Raw genomic sequence first — 19,636 nt, forward strand, 5'->3', positions numbered from 1 at the left:
CGTGCCTGGGAGCGGGGTGGCGGAGAGCGCGGCGAGCAGTGCGGGCGGCTGCCAAAGGCCCTCGGGGCGGAACGACCCGCGGCTCCCGGCCCTGAGCGGGCTGTGGGAAGGCAGCGGAGCCCCGCGGTGACTGCCGTTGCTGTGACCAAGGGCGGGCGTGGCGGCCTGCGTGCCCCGTGCCGGGCCCAGGACACCAACCTGCCTGGCCCTGCCTGGTCCTTTCCCCACGGCCGCACTGACAGAAACGCCGAGAGCCAAGAGCACACTTCCCCGTTTATTTATTCTGTGCTTTTGCTTCTCACTGCTTTGAAGTACCCTAAGCAGGCACGGTTTGGGTTCAAAATAAAATACTGTAGAATGACCATTTTGATTTCACTGCTTCTCTTTTCTCATTTTTCTCCTCTGAATCCCCACCACTGCCCAAAATTTGCTTCGCTTTCAGTTAATTTTCCATTAAAAAAGCAACTACAAAACACCCCATCTTACACAAATCTTTCTGTCAACTCTGACCATCCAAAAATCAGAACATTCTCCCAAATGGACGGGCCATTTTCAAGAACAGCTTTGGGTTTGACTTTTTTTTTTCCGTACAAGGCTGACCAAAATTATTTATTTTATTTATTTTTTTTCCCACTGCTTTTTGCTCCTCGGTGCCATCAGCTCCACTGCTGCATGTTGGAATCACAGAATCATTAAAGTTGGAAAAAACCACTAAGGACATTGCGTTCAACCACCAGCACATCCCGCCATGCCCTGACCACGTCCCTCAGTTCTGCAGTACTTGAATGTCTCCAGGGATTGTGACCAACAGCTTCAATTCTCACCCAAATAAAACAAGAATTACTATTTCCACATATGGAAGGAGCAGAGGCTGTAATCACAACCCCATTTTCTGGAAATGTTGCCCCATTTTACTGAGCCACTTGGGCAGACTTGTGCAGTGAGAAGCAGAAAGAGGAATCTCTTTGCTGCCATAAGGCGTCTGGGGAGTTTTCTCAAGCAGACCTTCTGCTCAGCGGGAGAGACCCAAAACTTGGAACTCAGCAAGGAAATAAGCTCCAGTCTTATGAGGATCACCACACGCATTTCATTTTTCGTGGTCTGGTGAAATGTGTTTTCACTTTGGCTGCCTTACAGAGGCTTTAAAAATACATGTATACGCTTCATTTCTTCATGCTAATTTTTAATCTACTGTAACAGTTTTTTATTCTGAGAACAGTTTCAGTTAATGATCCTCCAGCCCTCTCTTGGCATTGCTGCCGTGGCTGTAAGTGGAGTGGAATTTCACACGCACCCAGAGATCTCTTAGTTCTGGATGCATACGCAGAGAAAGCTGGTTGGGATCTCTGACTTGGAGGGATGGCAATGTGAACCCCATGGGAACCCTTCTGGCCCTAATGGGCTGGAAGTCGAGGCACAGTGGCCATTTACATCTTTTAGGTGTTTTCTGACAGCTTTCTAAGCTTTGAATGTTGGGCAGGCTGTGAGTTGAAGTAAAAGATATAAAAAACATTTGGGACTGATACACAGTGGGATAAAACTCTGTAAGGAAGCAGTCCAGAGCTAACTCAGTGAATAACCACTTCAAAGTGTACATTAGGAAAAAGCAAAGGGACTGGAAGGAATGGAAAAAAAAGATTAATCAAAGAAAACTACATCTTAGAAGCTAGGAAGTGTAGGCATAAAGGGAAATCTGCCAGAAGCAAAGCTGAGTTAAACCTCGCAAAGGAAATTAAAACAAATAGCAAAATGTTCTTCAGGCATACAGACCAGGAATTGAAGTAGAGAAGAAACAGAGGTGATGACAGAGGGAGAGGCAGGACACAGATGAATGCATAATATATAGTGGAAATGTACACAGAGGAAATGAATGCATGGAGATAGGAATTATCTCATGCAAGTGGAACAAAACATAAAGATCATAATGGGACGATAATTTCTGACCCAGACACCTAACAGGACTCGCCTGTCAGGAATGTATCTGGCTACTTAACAGCATCACTGCAGGAGCAGCGGAACACAATGTGAGAGCAGGAAAAGTTGTTCCAGAATTTAAATAGGAGAAAAATGATTCAAACCTGATCCCACTGACATACAGGACTTTGGGATAAAGTTAGCAGGAAAGAATAATACGAGATATGATGACAGATAGAAAAGAGTTGAAATATGACATGCATTTACTGAAGGTGGGTAGTGTCAGACTAACCTGATTGGCTCTGTAATTAGTTTTCTAGGCAGAGAAAAGCTGGTAGGTCTAACCTCTCTGGTGATGAATAAATGTAGACTAGAAATTAGAAGATATTTAACCTTCAGAGGACTTAGGTCACTCTACATCTTTCCTGCATTCAAGGCAAGGGCAAACCACTGCATTATAAAGTTGCACTCAAACCATTCATAAAACTGACCATATTTTCTCTCCCTAAGACAGCACCTATCCCTAAATATATCTTTCTAAGCATAAATTATTAATATTTTGGGCTGTTGCTTCTTAGTGCTAGAATTCACTGCCATATATTTACTGTCCGGAGTGCTGCCTCTTTCTTTGACCTCTGAACTGCTTTTTTAATGCCTGTTCTGTTCTGCAGTTCTTAATGAGCAATGAAATAGCAATGCTGCATGCATGCACACATTCCTGCACCCACTGCCTCCCACATCCAGGGCCTAATCCAAAATGGTGGGAACTTTCTGTTTGCTACCGTAGCATTTGGATCAAGCTTCCAAAGGGAGGCAGAAATACTCCAGATTTCAAAGATCTATTTTGGAGCGGATAGCTAAACATTTCTTTTTAATGGGAAGATAATCAGAGCCATATTTCAAAAGCCAGCCTTTGAACTATGATTACAAACTCCTTTCTCTCCATCCAGTTCCCGGCAGAAGGATCTCTGTATTCCCACTCTTCAGCTACTGAGGCTAAATCAAGGGCAAACAGGCCCTGTGCTTCATTGGTCAGATGAAGGTCAACCCCCACGACATTTTATCTTGTGTAACTGAGTAGATACATGGAGGAGGTGAAATACTGCAGAGCTTGGAAGCCTGAACAATAGGCTTGTGCCAAAGGTAGGATTAATGGACCATTAAATGTATTTTGCCATGGCAAATCCCACCATCCTTGTACAGCTGGGACACTTGGCTGCCAGAAAATTTCTACAGGAAAGTTTCTATATTACAAATTGGCAAAGCAGCTGGGTTAGCTCTGTCATCGCTAGAGATGCTTTTTCTGCACGGGAACTGAGGAACTCCTGGCAAAATGGACAACATTATTGCCTTTATCCTGTAGCAGAATATTTGCAGGTTTCAAAGCTGTCAAACTCGCAGTTTCTAGAGTGTCACCGCAACAAGATTTGTTTTGCCGGTGAGTTGGGAGTCCCTGAGTTTTGGCAAAGGATGTGATTCTGACGGCCTCTCTGTAGGTGGTGCTACAAGGCAGTGAGATGAAAGAACTGTTAGAGATATTTTTGAATTTCGGTCCCTTGGTTTCTTACCAGCTGCTAGTTGAACTTTCCTAAAGAAAATCAGATATAGTTTCCCATAATTTTTTTATGTTGCTGTCCTATCATCTAAATGCACCCAGTAGAAATACAACACAGGAGAACTGCTATTTTCTCTGCATTCAGGCTGTTCACATTATGTACTCCTCCTGGAAATGTACAGTTGAACAAACTGTCTTTTCACATTGATCTAACTTGACTTGAAAATTTAACAATAGAATGAAGGATATAAGGAAATGGAGAAGATCTGAAAAAGAATAACTAGGGGGCCATTCAGAGACCTTAAATAATGAATATTTAATTATAAGGGGAAGGAAATTTATGTTTCTAAGTGAGCTCTGTCCTTTGACATACACTGAAATGTTTCCTTGAGTTCAGCTGCTCATCTGCACGTGCAAAAATGGTAGAAAGGATTCTGCAAAGATACCAGAACTAAACTAAACCCCTGCTACTAAAAGTAATCGATCCAGGTGGGGTCAGGTCTTGTTTCAATCTGGGTAGTCAGTGAAGACTGCTGTGTCTGTATGGAGGGGTGGGAGGAAATTTGTATTCAAAATTCAGCAGCAAAAATTACTGCCTGCAGGCAGCAATATCCCATATGTAATAAAACAGGGAACCTTGTTCAAAGGCAGGTGTGAGAGTTACAGCCTACGAGCTGCCACCCCAGTCTTGTGACAGGCCAATAATGCCTGTGGTACTTATATAATGGAACAACTCTGTCATCTAATATTGTGCAAAATTCCTTTCCTTGGTTGGGCACTGTATTAAATATTCTGTGTCACTACAGTGTCAGGTCACCTCTGTAGCAAAGATAAAGGATTGCTCTTTATAGGCATCTGTATTTTTGATTATCCTAATCATCTCTCCAGGAGTGAAGGTAACATGTTTAAACTGATGTATCAAATGACAAAATTTGTCACCGGTCTCTTTCTTGGAAGATATATATCCAAACATTTTCGATCAAGGTGGCACTCCTAGATGTCCTGGAAGAATGGCTTAGCTGAGCAAAAGTTTTGGGGTTGGATATACAGCAGTGGTTAGATGTCCATCTGCAGAGACAGCAGCACGGAGGTAAGAAGTTTCTGTCCCCTAGCTGTTTGCTTTTGACCACAGCAATTTGGGTGGAAGCACTCTGCCAGTGCTTCCCATAGGCATTAGTGCAAGTCAGTGGGTTTACTTGCTGCTGTAGCAGCTTGCCTCGAGAAGCAGAGGTGCTAAAGTGCTGAAGGTGGTTTTCTTGAGCCAGACTGCAACTCCAGCTTTGGCAGTGCTATGTCTGGAGTAAGAGAAGAGGGAAATGTTTTGTTTCCATGTTGTGGCAGAAGCCCATTGTGCTTCAAACATGTGCATACATAAATAAATTACAATCAAAATAAGTAGCAAGGGAAATATTACTATTCGTATTTTAGAGGTGAGAAACCAAGCCATAAAGAGATACAGTGAGCAGGTCTCCTACATGCTATAATGTAAGAACTGGCAACAAAACTCAGGATTTATCACTACTACCATTTTACAGATGGAAACAGCAAGTCAGAGGGCAATGCTGGCTTGAACAAAGCTTCACAGATTATTTGTGGGAAACCCAGGACCTGAATCTGGAGCTACTGTGTCCTGGTCAGCAGTTTTCCCAAGGGAATCACTGATAAGGAGGTAAGTGTCAATGAGCAGCAGAATTTCAGAAAAAGGGAGACTGTTCCAGAAAAGAACATCTGTGTTTGTGTTAGAAAAAGAAGCTTACACTCCAGCATTGCCAGCAACTCATACCTATGTTCTTGTTATCCTAATTAGTGGCAATGTTCCACTTCCAGAAGTTTTTATCTCTTTAAGTCGGGTGATTTTTTTCCCCAACTAATAAAATTAGAGAAGGCAATTCAGAAAGATATATTGCAGTAGATCATGATCTGACTTTCATTCCAGCAATAACAACAGTTATCAAAGAAAGATCTTCTTCATAAACGCACGAAACAAGTCAGGCTAATAAAGACATGAATAGGTTTTGCACATTAAAATATAAAAATAATCAGAAAATAATCTAGTCAGAAAGCCTGTATAATGAGTATTATCTTGCACAGAAGTAGTCTGACTCTGCTTGTGATGGGTAGCATTTAACCATAAATCATTCTGAAACAAGAGGGGAAGGAATGACCCTACTAATTTCAATGCCATTTGGGAGCAGCAGAGGGTACATAAGAGCAGTTTCCTACTTAGCCAGTCTTCACTTTTTTTTACTTTTTTTTTTGGCCTGGATCTTCCTGTAGAATCAGGAACTGTAAATACCTTTGGCGAGCAAATGGATATCCTCTAACGAAGGAATCATAGATTTCCATGCTGGTTTCTGACCTCGGATTGCTGCCTGCAGCTGACGTATTATGCCAAGATACTGCCTTACATGGTGTTTATTGCTATTCTCAGAGGTACTTAAAACTGGGAAATGCTAGAATCTGAGATAAGTACCAAGATGATGTAAGAGTGCAAGGAAGGAAACTAGACCAAGCAAAAGAAGAAAAAAAAGAGGTTTATTTGACCAAGTGGAGCAAGGTCGGGGGGGAGGTCAGAACTGCAGCTGAGAATGGCTATGGGGAGATGATGAAATCCCCTTTCTGCCTTAAATAGCATCATAGTAAAAAAGAAGGGCAAGCCATCCATCTGAAATCAAAACAAATGGGTTGCGAGGAACAGCAGAACAGCAGCTCCATGACAAAATGGTTCCATTTGTTTCTCTTTTCTTCCTGTTGCTTACATAAAAGAATTAGTGTGTCTGTGTCTCTAGAAATGCATTTACCTCCAAATCTATGAATTTCCACTCCATGAATTGAGGCCTCATGGGTAAACATGTTGTACTGTTTTGAGTCTATAAAGGAAGAAACTGAGGCAAGGCAGTGTGATGCTCCTTTGAAAGTAAGTTTTTCTCCAGGTCATCCTTGCCTGATCCCTCTGAAGATATGGATGTCTGACCTTGGATAACTCACTCAGCCCAAATAGCTCCTTTATCTCTCAGTGGTGTCCTTCCCTGTAATTCCCAGTGGCTGGCTTCAGGCCAGGAGCCTTCAGCTGCTGCTTGTGGGCTCCAGCTGGTCTGCAGAGGCAGTGAGCACTGTCTGTGCCCTGAGCTCCTCGCTTATCCATCCCCATTGCTGGGAGAGGATCATCCAGCCACTGTGAATGGTGACAGCAGCGGTCAGTTTGGTTGGGGGCTATTCTGATCTTCCTCTTTGGTGCTGCCACGTGCTGGCTGGGTTGGGAGGCTTTGTGATTTGCAGGCTGCATGGCCTGGCTCTGTCCACTACTGTCCTGATTACATCTCTGGAAAGACAGTCCAGTGCCTCTTGGCTGTGTTTTACAGAGGTGGCCACATCCTCTCTAGCTTCGGGAACATCTGTTGTTGTACTAGAGTCTGTGGAGAAAAGACAGACCCATATCTGAATTGTTCTATCTAAGAGGGCTGGATGCAGCCTGTGCCAGTCCAGCCGATAGTTATCCTGACACAGCCACCTCCTTTTCCTAACATGGGGATGTCCACTCCATCGACTTGCTACTGCATCCCCATGGGAAAGATTCAGTCACCAGGAAATACAGTGCAAAAACTGCGGTAGGATTTAGGATGCCCGAATCTGGGTAATTCTTAGTGCTTCATTTCCCAGGTAACAGCACTGCCTTCCCCCATCACTGTAGATGGAAGCGTGTTAGAGACATTTTAACATCAGTTACAGAACTGAGGTGATGGTCCAACTGCTGACCTGCTTTCCCTGCAGCCTAGCTGTGGATGATGGTGGTCTGGGTAAAGTTAACAGGACGTAATATGGATCCATGTGTTTTCTTGAGGTATTCAGTCTAAGAAGGCTCAGCAGCTTTGCCTATCCGCATCTTGGTTTCCTGACCAGAGATGAGGTGTGAGGAGCTGAACTACATTCTCTGGGAAGAGCTGATAGGGTCTCCCCCATCTCTTCCCCTCTTCTGGTGCTTTGAACCAAAACAGCTGCAAACTTCTTTGTGGCAGGAGATGTGCTGAGTGGCCTGGCAGGAGTTCAGGAGGATATAAAGGAATCCCACCCACCAGTGGTGAGGGCTCTGTGCCACCACCAGCCCTTGCGTGCCCTGAATTCTGACTTCCTGGTAACTGCTATCTCCATAAATACCGGTCAGCCGGCAGGAGGGGGGACTGACATCACTGAGCTGCGTTGTATCACGTGAAATATGAGGTGACACCCAATACACTGGCATTAGGCACAGGAGTTGTCTGCTGATGTGGTGACATGCTTGAAGCAAAGCTGGAAAATTTGATCCTTTCCTGCCCGCGGTCTCCCAGGCTCTGTGGTGAGGCACGCTTGACTTGCTTTGCTTGGGTTTGGGGAAATGGGAAAATGTAGCATGCGGGCCAGAACCATCTGCAGTTCTTGAACTCAAACATGCCAGGTTGGCAAGTGCCCTCGAGGCTGTTCTGTCTGCTGCCATCGGGCCCTATCGCAGCTGGAGAGCTGGGCTGAGCACAGCACGGCCAGCTCAGCCCCTGGTGAAGCTCAAGGGAGGTGAAGAACGCTGAGCTGCTCTTGGCAATGCTGTATCAGTGTCAACTTTGGCCAGTAGTCAGTCTGGCTCCAGACCCAGCATGAAATGCCTCCCAGCAGCAGGGACTGCCCTGTATCCCTTCCTCCTCCCCTAGGATCACTGCCTGCCTGCTTTCCTGTTGAACCAGGGGTGGAGCTGCCATGTGTTTTTCTGAACATGTGGCCCAGGAGCTGTGAACCTTTCTGTACGGACCTGCCTACCTTTGCTTCATTTCTGTTTCCAGATGACTTCTCTCTAATTAATCAGACAACAGCAGCGTTACCAAGTCCAACACCCAGGGCAATGAGGGTTTGCCCTCTCCTGCAGCTCTGCTCCTGGTTTCTTCCCGACTTCGTGGTCCCAGTGCTAGAATGATGCTGCCTATAAAGAAACTGAAATCATATCAGTGCAGTGAGCACTAATAATTTTACACCCATAATTACATATCCAACCTTCACATGGCCCAACAGTTGAGCAAGCACGTAGGGTAGCACAGCATTGAAATGACTGCTGAGTGGATGGAATAATGTTCTTCCTGCAGAGACTGTGATGACCAATACCTTGGTGTGATGCCTCATGCATCTCAGAGCAGTTATGCAAGCATCCTTTCCTCTCCAGTGCCACATATGTGAGTGTCTCTATTTCTGACTTACCAGGAATTAGGCAATTTTCTTTGGGTTCCCACACAGGTTTTATTAAAAAAAAGCCCAACAAAAGCATACATTTAATAGTAATTTCTGCCTGTCCTAGCACAGGACTTGAACAGGGAAATAAGATTTTCAGACAAATCTACAATATTCCATTGAGTGGGTGTGTACACATATGCATCTAGGAGGGTTTCTGCTTGTTTATGTAACACAAGTGCTTTGAAACAGATCTGTTTGCTCTGAAGAGCAATCCAAGAGAGGATTAACGAACAATGTGCAATTAAAGCCTGCATGTGAGACAGCAAGAATAGCTCCAGCTCTGCTTCCTTTCCAGGATTTCTTTTGCGGGCACTTGAAGTGGTGCTTGTTTAGACTAATATCTTTCTTTCTATTCTTTCTGACAGATTTTTCATTGGTGCTTTACAAAGGCAGCAACAAAATAGTGCTCTAGTAAGGCAGGTGGCAGCTGCTCGGGTGGTGCCCTGATGCCCTCAAGGGGCACTGAGGGGTCTGTAGCTCACGCTCAGGGCCAGCCCCTTCCCAGAGGGGATGGTTGGGTTCATGGAGATTGTCCGGCTGGCCAAACTCAGCAGCTGCACGACGATCCGTTCCAGCACATGTCTCCTGCATGACCTCGCGCGTGAGCTGTTTAGGATGCGGATGGACAAACTGCCAAATCTCTCTGGGGTGGAGGTGTAAGCCTCTATATTCATAGCAGAAAGGGAGGGAGACACAAATGTCTGCCAGTTCCTCGACCTCTGTAATTCCCAGCAGGCCATATTGCCTCGTGCTGGTAATTTAATTTAGTGTGATGAACACAGCCGCATGCCTGTGAGTTGTGATTTCTGCAATAGCTGCTGAGCTGTGACAGCAGCTCCCGGGGAGGAGCAGGGCTCAGTCCTGGTGCCACCACCTTTCCCACTCTGCAGGGCCCCTTCACCTGAGTCCTCAAGAGAAAGGCTGTTCTCCATGTTGCTTCCCAATCAGCATGTGTTGACAGCAGCCCTTTGGGAAGGCTGTGATTCAGTAGAATGATGCTTTTCCTGAACTTCTTCATGTTGCCACACTGACAACGACAGGCTGGGTGTAAATGGCTAAAAAGAGTGTAGGAAGAAGTAGGAATAATCTTATGGAAGAACAATAAACCCTGCACTACTGTTTACTGTAGAGGGGGGCAAACATGAGGGAGCTCAGAGCCAGGGCTCCAACCCTGCCCATTGCCCAGATGTTGCCTGCTGATGTGAACCAATTTTCCATTTTGAAAGTGAGTCAACCATGGCACAAGGAGGTGAGACAATCCCAAGAAGAAATAAGAAAAGCCTTTGGCGAATCCGTGGTAGGCATAATGTCTTGAACCTGCACCTCACCAGTAGATCAAGGCCTCCAGATCACCCAAAGAATGCGCTGCAGCATTCGGTGCACATATTATCCTTCTTCAAAGGAGCAACAGTGTGCACATCATTAAAAATAAATTTTTCATGCTGATCTTTCCCAAATGCTCTCTCTGTATCTAGGCTCTTAAACAGTACCCATTCTGCACATAAGGTCATGCATTTATATCTCCCAAGGAAGATCAGACCTCCTTAGGCTATGGAATTGTACTCTGGGCCACTGATATAGCAGTTTTATGGAGATGGATAACTTCTGTGGTTTCATGCTTCCTTTCCCTGAAATGCCATTAAATGTACATCAAGTGCTTTTGTATTTGTTTGAGGGAATTTCCTTCCAGACTCTGCAGAGAAAAACCTGGGGATGGAAAGGAGCTGGGGCTGGGTTCTGCTGCTGTCTGGCAGTGCCACAGTGAGAGCTGTGCACCTCGTTTAAATCCATCGCCTCACTGTGAGCTGCAGACCTGGAGAAGTTACTTTGTCTGAAATACATTGAAATACCACATCAAAGTGCCACATGGATCAAAGGTGAAAGCAACAGGCGTTCATTCCTGGCTGGCTCATCTTTCAGACCTTCCTCTCTAGTTTCCAATTTGGATCTGATAACACAGCCTGAACGTAGCCTTTCATACGCCTTCTTTCCTCAAGGCACGGGTGGCATGGAGCATGCATTTCCTTGTCAGCAGGCTATGACTTTCTTCATAGTGTTGGGTATGATGCTATGTTTTGGCTTTAGCAGAAAAGCAGCACTGATAACACACCCAAGTTTTAGCTCTTGCTGAGCAGTGCTTCGCAGAGCCAAGGACGTTTCAGTATTTCAGCTTCTTGTACTGTCCTGCCAGCAAGGGGCTGGGGGGTCACCAGGGAGGGAAATAGATGAACAAGGGAAAAGCAAGCTTTTATGAAATGAAACGGTTGAAATCTTTTCTCATATCTCAGAGCTCACCCATGGTTAGGAGTCAGGTACAGAACAGAGCAAATCACACAGTCACAGGACTTGCTGTTCTTAAGAAATGTGAAAATCTGGGTGTTCTCTTCTGCGCTGCCGTACTGATTGTCAGGGAGAGTCAGAGCCAGCCCAGTATGAAGGAACGGTCTCATGACCTGAAAAATCTTGAATCTGACATTTTTACATCCTTCAGCCCCTTTCATTTATGTCAGAAAACCTCTACTGAATCTGTAGTGGCTCTCAGGGTGGAAATCTCCTCTGATAGATGCTCTCAGCTGTGTATCCATTACTGCAGCTTGGTGTCAGAATCAATACATGTGCCTAAGTGAGATTTGTGCAGGTGTTGTGTTCTGAACTCTGAGCTCAATATTGGTACTTAGGGCCCTAGCGAATGCCTTTTGAAATCGAGACCCTCCTAGATCTGTGGGTTCATGTAATATGAAATAAAACCCCATGTTAAAGCTGAACTGGATTCTTTTATGTCAGGGTTGATCTCCAAAGTTTGTAATGCTATTCAGACTGGCAGTGAGACGAACAAGGCAATTGTATACCTCCTTTTCATACCAAAAACTCCAAAAAGAAAACACTGTGACTCATTAGCTATAGAAGCCATGTTTTGTTCAGCAGAAAGCTTTGCAGATTCTCTGCTCCCAGATCTCCTTACACTCCTCCATCCCACCGTTCTGGAAAAACTCCCACAGAAAGACAGGCAGATATTTTAATCAAGAAATGGTCCTTATTTCCATTAGCAACAGCTGTTTTCCTTTTAATTTAATTCTACATTCTGGATTCTGTTTATGAAAGCTGCCACTAATTATGTTTTTCATCAGTCAATGTTCAGAGATGGCTAATGGCCCAGCACACCTAATTAGTCCTTCATGTATGATAATGTTTCAGCAAGTCTATAGTTAGTTGTGTAGGGCTGACATCCGCTGTGCAGCGGAGCTGCGACTGGGGCTGTGCAAACTCCCCTGGTGTGTGTCAGATTGTGCTGCAGCTGCCTTCCACTGCTGCCTCCAACATGCGGCTGGCTGTGGGCTGCTGTTACAGGATGTGATGATAACAGACAGTGCCAAAAATGGCGTCTGATGTCACTCAGAGCATGCTAACAAAAGGGTAAAGAATTCAAGCTGCCTTTGGAAGCTCTTTGAAGACAGGGAGTGAGAGACTGGAATTACAGCTACTTTTAATTTTCTTTCAAATCGTGCACTTGATAAGTGTTACTGATGGCTAAGCATGCTGTGCTAGAGGTGCTTTTCTTCAGCTTCTTCTGGGCTGAATCCTTCTAGCCAGCCTTGCTTGAGTGTTCTCAGCTGATCCGTGCATTTCAAGCCAGCTCGCAAGTCACCAAGGGAAAGCAGGTTGCTTGTGACACAAAATGTGTTGCTGTTTTTAATGTCCAGACTGCCCAGACACTGGTATATGACCTAACCATGCTAACCTTGTGAAGGTTAGGTGGGTCTTTGGCCAAGTATTGAAAAAAATGTGACACAGTTGTCCAAAGCTGTGTACATGACAAATAACTCATCTTTGTTCAACAAGACGCATGAGTAGGTTCATTGAATTCTTTGCATTCCTTAGAGGTGGAGCTGGTGTTTGTAAATCAGGCTCAGCTGGAACTTTGCCTTCATTCTGAAGGTGTTTGCAGCTGCGAAGAATAGGAGTAATTATCATCAGGTTGCCTCAGGTAAGAAACATTTCAAATGCTCCAGTACACAGATAGCTTTGAAAAATCTCCTCATCTGTCACAATTGTGTATTAAATTCTCATCAGCGTGTGTACACAGAGCTGGCTCTGTTCTGTTGACCAGGCTGTCATCTGCAGAGTTCAGGGCATTGTGGAAAATTACAGAGTAGAAGCATGTTTTGTTTATCTCTGTAGAAAAGTGGCACACCACTAGCTCAGGATTTGTAGTTGTGCATTGCACAAATCAGTCAGTCACCTTCAGCCTTTCCTGTGCCTGAAACAGCTTGGTGTCCACGACCATTCTTCTTGTGCTTTCTCTGTGAGCCCCAGGAGAGGCTTCAGGAATGGAAAAGTGATGCAGAAATATTTGCTGTACATAATCTTAACAGCAGTGAAACCACTATCTTCAAATAATGAGAGATACCCTCATATTTTGCCTGAAGGTACTTCTCTGTTCTGTAGAATCACATTAGACTTATGCAGAGACCCTTAGGTGAGTATTCAATTAGACAATTTCTGACTGTGTTACCCCACTAAGTTAAAACCTTTTGACTTCTAGAAGAACGAATCTTCCACGCTGCTGAACAGGCAGAGGATTTTTCACAAGGCAGCTGCTTCCAAAGCAATTGCAATTTTCTTTGATTTTCATGGCCTGTTGAGAGATGAGAGCAGCTAAAGAATCACACAGAGTTGGCCCAGAAACAGTTTAAAGGAGAATACAAGAGCACCCAAGGTGCTGTCATTTGAGAAGAGAATGAGAAAAGGCAGATGACCTGTTATAGAACAATCTTGTTCCCAAAGCCTACCACTCTCCTGTTCCAAAGGTGTGTAATTTGCAGAGAAAATAGGTTCAGACCCAGAACAACTCTGCATTTAGTGTGACTTGAACTTAACACATTTTTAGACAGGACAATCAGAGTAAGCATCCTACTGCTACTCATTGTTCAGTGGCCTCTTTGCGAGCTGTTTGATTACCTCAGCTTAGAGCTCTCTGAAATGTCTCAGCTGGAAAGTGCCAGATCTGCAGAGTGCTTGCAATAGTGATACAAGAAATGTGCTAGCAGGGTGTGATGGCCTGCTGTCAGGTCCTTCACTGGAAACCCAGAGGAACGCCAGGGCAGCAGATGGGTCACTGTCATGTAAGTGAAGCAGCACTCAGCTCTCGGACCTCACCTTTTGGCCTCTTCTGCTGGCAAATGAACCCTGTGTAGTACTGCAAAAACACATCCTTTGAGTGCAAGTGATAAGAAAGACAAATGTTTGACTTTAGCCAGAGAATTTAGAACTCAAAGTCCTTTGAAGATTGCTGAGTTCTGCACTGTGTTAGTTGTCCATATCTATCGAAGAAAACACTCATTTCATCACAGCTGATGACATAAATTCGGACTTGTGAGCAAATGGCTAGATTGAGTTAAATCACCTCTCTATCTGCTAATGGCATTTTTTCCTTTACTTGACCATGAAGGTTATCTTACTGTTTGGAAATTATAACCTACAACTGTTGGATGGCATTACGCGGAGGCTTGGGTGAGATAGCTTGTATGAAAAATCCAGGAATCTAAAGCTTATTGGGTTCCATTCACATGAAGCTGAAGTACTTCAGGACTCCAGCCGCCTTCACACACCATGTGCCTCCCGCTATGCAGCAGAGAAAGAATAGCAGCTGGCAGATGATGGATAGCAATGCTGCAGTCCACTGTAGGGTTAGGAGTGACATCACTGATAGGAAGGGGAGCAGCTTGAGCTGTTTATAAAACTGCACTTGGGAAGTTTGCCCCAGACTGCATTAGCCTCACTTCGCTGCCTACCCTGCTTTTCCCCACTCAAATTCCAAGTTCCTTCAAGGGAAACAAACATCTGCAGAGACACAATGTTAATTGTTATACTCAGCACTGCTGTTTACATTTTTGATGCAGGCAAGTTAAAGCCGTCAAGGCCATCCAAATGGCTAAAACAAGCCAGAAATCTTGTTCTGGCTGAAATAACAAGGGGCTGGATTCTGATTTTGTGTATGGAGGCATTCTGCGTTGGCTCCAGAGGATGGGAATCAGGATCTGGAGACCCAAGAGGGTGCAAACAAAGTAGCAGAGAGGCTTGGAATAGCGTCAGCATATGAGAGCCAGGAGGAAAGCGTTACCAAGTTAATGCGGTTTTCCATTATCTGAAGCGGTTGGGGATTACACCGCATTTGTAAGCTTAGAAAGGCAGGTTTCCATGGGTTCTGCTCCCATCGAAATGCAGTCTAATGGCTCCTTATCAGGAATGATGAATAGCTCTTGTGCCTACACTTTGGTCCCTAATTTCCACTTTTCTTGTGTCTGCTTAGAGTCCTTTTACATTTTAATATGCACAGCCCTCTCTGAGCCAAGTGTGACCCTGGTTTTCAGAGACATTCTGGTAATTACTGCACTCACCAGGTCCCTTTAGGATGCAGTTTCAATGGGGTGTGACTTTCACAATATTTTTTTTCTTCTTGTTGCTCCAGCCGCTCCAGGAAGGATCTGTTAAACATGAGTCTCAGCAGGATCCATCATGACCGAGGACAGAACAGAATGTAACGAAACAGGGTGAATACGTGTCTCGCTGTGCAGGATATGTTCTCCTTAGTTATATGGTTGATAAAGCTTTGGCTGAGGTTCAAAAAGGTGTTCAGCTTTCATCTCTCTGTCTTCCTTCCTCCACTCCCCTAAATATTAATGGCTGTGCTCATACCTCCCGTGTTCGTGGCCTACTTAAATTGTTTACAGACTTTTTAAATAAAGGATCTGACCTTTTGCCTTTGCAGCTACACAAACCTCTCTCTGTCTTCATGGTGATGCCCCCTCAGTTGCTGCTTGTCCTTGGCTTCCCCGTGCCCTGACAGGCTCTGTCCTGTGCAACGTGAGGGAACAGACACTAAACCATTGAAGGAATACTGCAGTCGTGTTTTCCAGCTGGAAGGAAGTAGGGATGGCGTGACACCAAGCTCTGGTCAGGCTGTGACCCCGATTGCACATAGCCACATGCAGGCAGCAGCGTGTTGGTGTCACTGATGCTCTCATCCAGCAGCTGGGGGCCAGCTCCTTTGATGACCAGTATTCTGGCACCACGGGCTTGCTGTTTGAAATCATGCTTGCTCTCTTTTCTCCTTTCTGTTTGGGTGAATGTTGAAAGGCTGTGTGGGAAGCTACAGTCACACAGGAAGCCTGTGGCAGTGTGGGGAACAGAACTCAGATCTCCTGAGTTCCCACCTGGTCCACTTCCCTCATTAGTTGAATACAAACAGAGCAGTCTTTTTCACGTTATTTACTTTCTGGGAGAGCAGAGGCAGTTCTGTGAGAAAGTAACAAGCAAAGGAAAGCCAGCAGGATCACAACCTGCCAGGTCACACTGGGATGGAGGCTTCGGGGGGGTCAGGGCACACTTATTTAAACCCGAGCACCTTTGCAAGTGCAGCTTAGCAAGTGGGTTACCATATGGTAAGGAAATGGCATGGCATCCAGGGATGCAACATCCACATGTGTACCCATGCCTGGAGGAAAAGAAGGATGCCAATTCTCTTCAGCACTGCCTCCTTCCTGTCCCTTCAAGGGATCCCATTGACTCAAGACAGATTTCACATGAATTGCAGCGGTTGGAAGTGAAGGAGGAGGAAATCAATCACACTGTCTGCTTTGGTTGTGTTGCCATGCTTTGTTCCTGTATCAGCCAACTTCTGATCATGAAATTCTCCTTTATCGCGTTTTTGGCTGTTTTTGCTGTGCAAAACTGAGTTAGGGCCTGTGTTTATTAAAAGACAAGAATGATTAATATTAATGTCAGTGTGAATCAAACCAGTATTTTTTATCTGGCAGCAATTAATTACATCAGAGGAGTGACAAATAAGAGCAAAGATGCTCAATTACAAGCAACTGGAACAAAAAAGAGTCCATCTGATGTAACATGATTTGGATCAGACCCTTAGGAAAGAAGAGCTTTTAAACTCCAAATGGTTATTAATTTGATTGCTAGCAGAACAGGAATTTGCTACAGAGTCTCTGGCCAGCCTGTTCTTTCCTTCTGAAGAGACTTGGGTTCCTATCCTCTCCAGAAATTACTGTGTATATCTGCAATACAATTGAAAAAAGTTTTGAATGGAGAAATGTTAGTTAAGTTCACATCACTAATGGCTGGCAAAGACGTGTTGGGGATTGAGATAAATTATTTTCCTTCTGACTTCAGGGTAGTTAGGGAATGAGCTGGCTGGTGCCCTGCTTTTGCCAGGGACTGAGGAACAGAGCAGCAGAGTTGACTGCAGCAAGCAAGGGCAGCTCCCTCAGCAAGTGGAAAATGAGCCTCTGCTCCTGGTTCCATGTCCTGCTTGGTCCAGAAGAACGTGGGTTATTTCCCTCTCTTTAGTGTTGCTCACTCCACCAGCTCAGCTTCTCTGGATGATACATCTGAAAAGCAGTTCTGGAGGACAGGAAGATGCGGAAACTGGGACAGAAGAGCAGTGAGCAGGGCTGGGGAAGTGAGGGCTGGGCTCCGAGTTGGGATTGCAGTTGTTGATGCCTGGGCAGTCTGCTGGCAGAGAGGGCAGGTGAGCTGCCCCAGAACCTGCAGGCACTGGAATCAGTGCTAACTCTAGCCACAAAGTACACAGGAAACTACAAGGAAATCATGCTTACATCTGTGCTTTCATGGCTGGCTCTTTGTATCCCTCCTTCTTCTTGATCCTGAAGTGATCCTGAAGTGATCCATCGCTGCCTAGCGATTGGGATCTGAATTCTCTAACCTGGAAGGCGTTTTGTGTAACATTCCCCATCCTAAGACCTAGTCAGGCATCAACACATCAGTGATCTACATTTTCCAGGCTGGTTTATAAGAAGGAAGAACAAAGAAAAAGAAATAGGGGAAAAAATACAAGTGGAATGGACATATTGGTTGAAACATCCCATTTCTTGAAAAACTGATTTTGAGGTATCTGTCAAAGCAATTTCTCTGTTTCTTAGGACTATTAAATCATATGGCCTTTGTGTGGTTTTCTGGTATTTCGCGAGGACCACCCAGGAGTGGGCCAGGTTTGGTTATTGGATGTACTAAACAGAGCAAGAGACACCAAGCTCCTGCCTGCTATTCAAAAATAATATCGCAAGGGAAGCAAACCACAGGGAGACCGCACGGAGGTGAAGCCCATTTTCCACTTGCTGAGGGAGCTGCCCTTGCTTGCTGCAGACTGCAGTCTCCATATGCTGGGAATGATTCCCAAAAGCACTCCATCCTTGCCGACTCTGCTTCCTTTCAGAAGCTGCATCCACTGGGATGTAGGGTAAGGAAGTGGCTCAGAACAGGATACTCTGGGGTGTTTTCTCTGTGCAGTGAGGTGGAGAGAACAGCCTGTAAGAGAAAATACCAAATGGTGTTGAACTAGAACAGAGAAAGCCTGTTTCTCCCTTTCAGTGAGTCTCAGATTTTGGATCCTGGACCACCCGATGGCTGGAGAGAGCTTCCTGGGGCTTAGCACACTGCAGAAAGCACTGCTCCTATGCCTTAAGGATCTCCGTGCTCACCTTGCTGTCGTCCTGCTGCTCCCTTCCTGCCTCTCCAAGCAGGATGAGGAAGAGGAAGGCAGAGAGAAAGGAGAGAACTTGCCACTCCCTCAGAAACCATTGAAATGGCATGGAGAAAAAACAGAAAGGAAAGGAGATCTGCAGTGATTGGGAATTTAGGAAAGCCAGGCTTCACTACATGATCTTCAATGAGAAAGATAGGCATCTGTGAAGAAAAAGAAATAATTCATCATTTGAGGCCCTGGGGCATTGAAGCTGAAGACATGGGCACCGGCTATATGTGAAACTTTTCCTTGTAACCCAATTAAAAAGGACATCAGAGTTCCCCAGCAATAGTGTCCAAATGAAGGCTTAGCAGACAGCACACGGGCAGCTGTGCTGTGTAGATAGAACAAACCCTAGGGGACTTGGAGGAATGAGCGGGCAGGCCAGGGTCATGAGTGATGCTATGCATGCACTGAGCAGGGTTTTGCCCAGTAGAGCATGTGCTTGCCTTTTGTGGGTTATTTCCATAAGGCCAGTAGACACTAGCTGAATCAAATTGTGCGTGTACTAACAGAGGTGTAACACTGCTACATCCCTGCTGTGTATGATGGCTCAGTGACAGAAATTGATGCTGAAACCCATAGGCAAGAATCTTTCAGATCTTGACCACTGTGGGCAGTGTTTTCTGAGACTCTTGGAAGAAGACATATGACATTTTGCAGTATCAGAAATCCTGGCTTATACTGGTGTTAGATGCTGCTTTGGCTGGAAAGGAAGAAGACAGGGGAAGACCTTTAGCTCTCCATACACTGACAATGTGACTACATTTTTAAGCTTATCAGTACTTAAAGGGTTAATGAAAAAAACACTCCTCCCTGGTGACCTTTCACTTCCCTAACGTGTTTGTTGATTTCTTGTCCTCTAGGCATTATTTTTGTTTGGGAATGATATGTGCTTACTCATTCATATGCATTTATTACATAGACATCATGGTTGGGTACATCATCCATCAGTGGGAATGTCACACTGTGTAAAAGCTCTGTATGCAGAGTGACAGCTGAGTTACTGCTGGTGTTGTGGAGCAGCCTTCTTGCCAAGTTTCAGCAGCTGGACATTTTTAAACAAAACTCATTTACAAATAGATTCAAGCAAATGAATCTGCAATGGCATGTTGTTCTTGTAGATGTTACCAGCGTAGTCACTACCCTGCAGGGACACCAAGATGTGCAGGTGGAACATGGCCAGTGGAAGTTCACAGAAGGGAATGTGATCAAAAGCTGTTCTCAGCTGATCAGCTTTTGACTTCTCCTGCAAAATGACTCATTGCACTCAGCTCTGCTAAATAGATTCAAAAGGCACTGTTGCTAATTCCACTGCTGAGCTCCAAGCTGAGGATTAAATGGCATAGGAACGTGCAACT

This window comes from Meleagris gallopavo, chromosome 22 (assembly GCF_000146605.3).
Source record: "Meleagris gallopavo isolate NT-WF06-2002-E0010 breed Aviagen turkey brand Nicholas breeding stock chromosome 22, Turkey_5.1, whole genome shotgun sequence".
Lineage (NCBI taxonomy): Eukaryota > Metazoa > Chordata > Aves > Galliformes > Phasianidae > Meleagris > Meleagris gallopavo.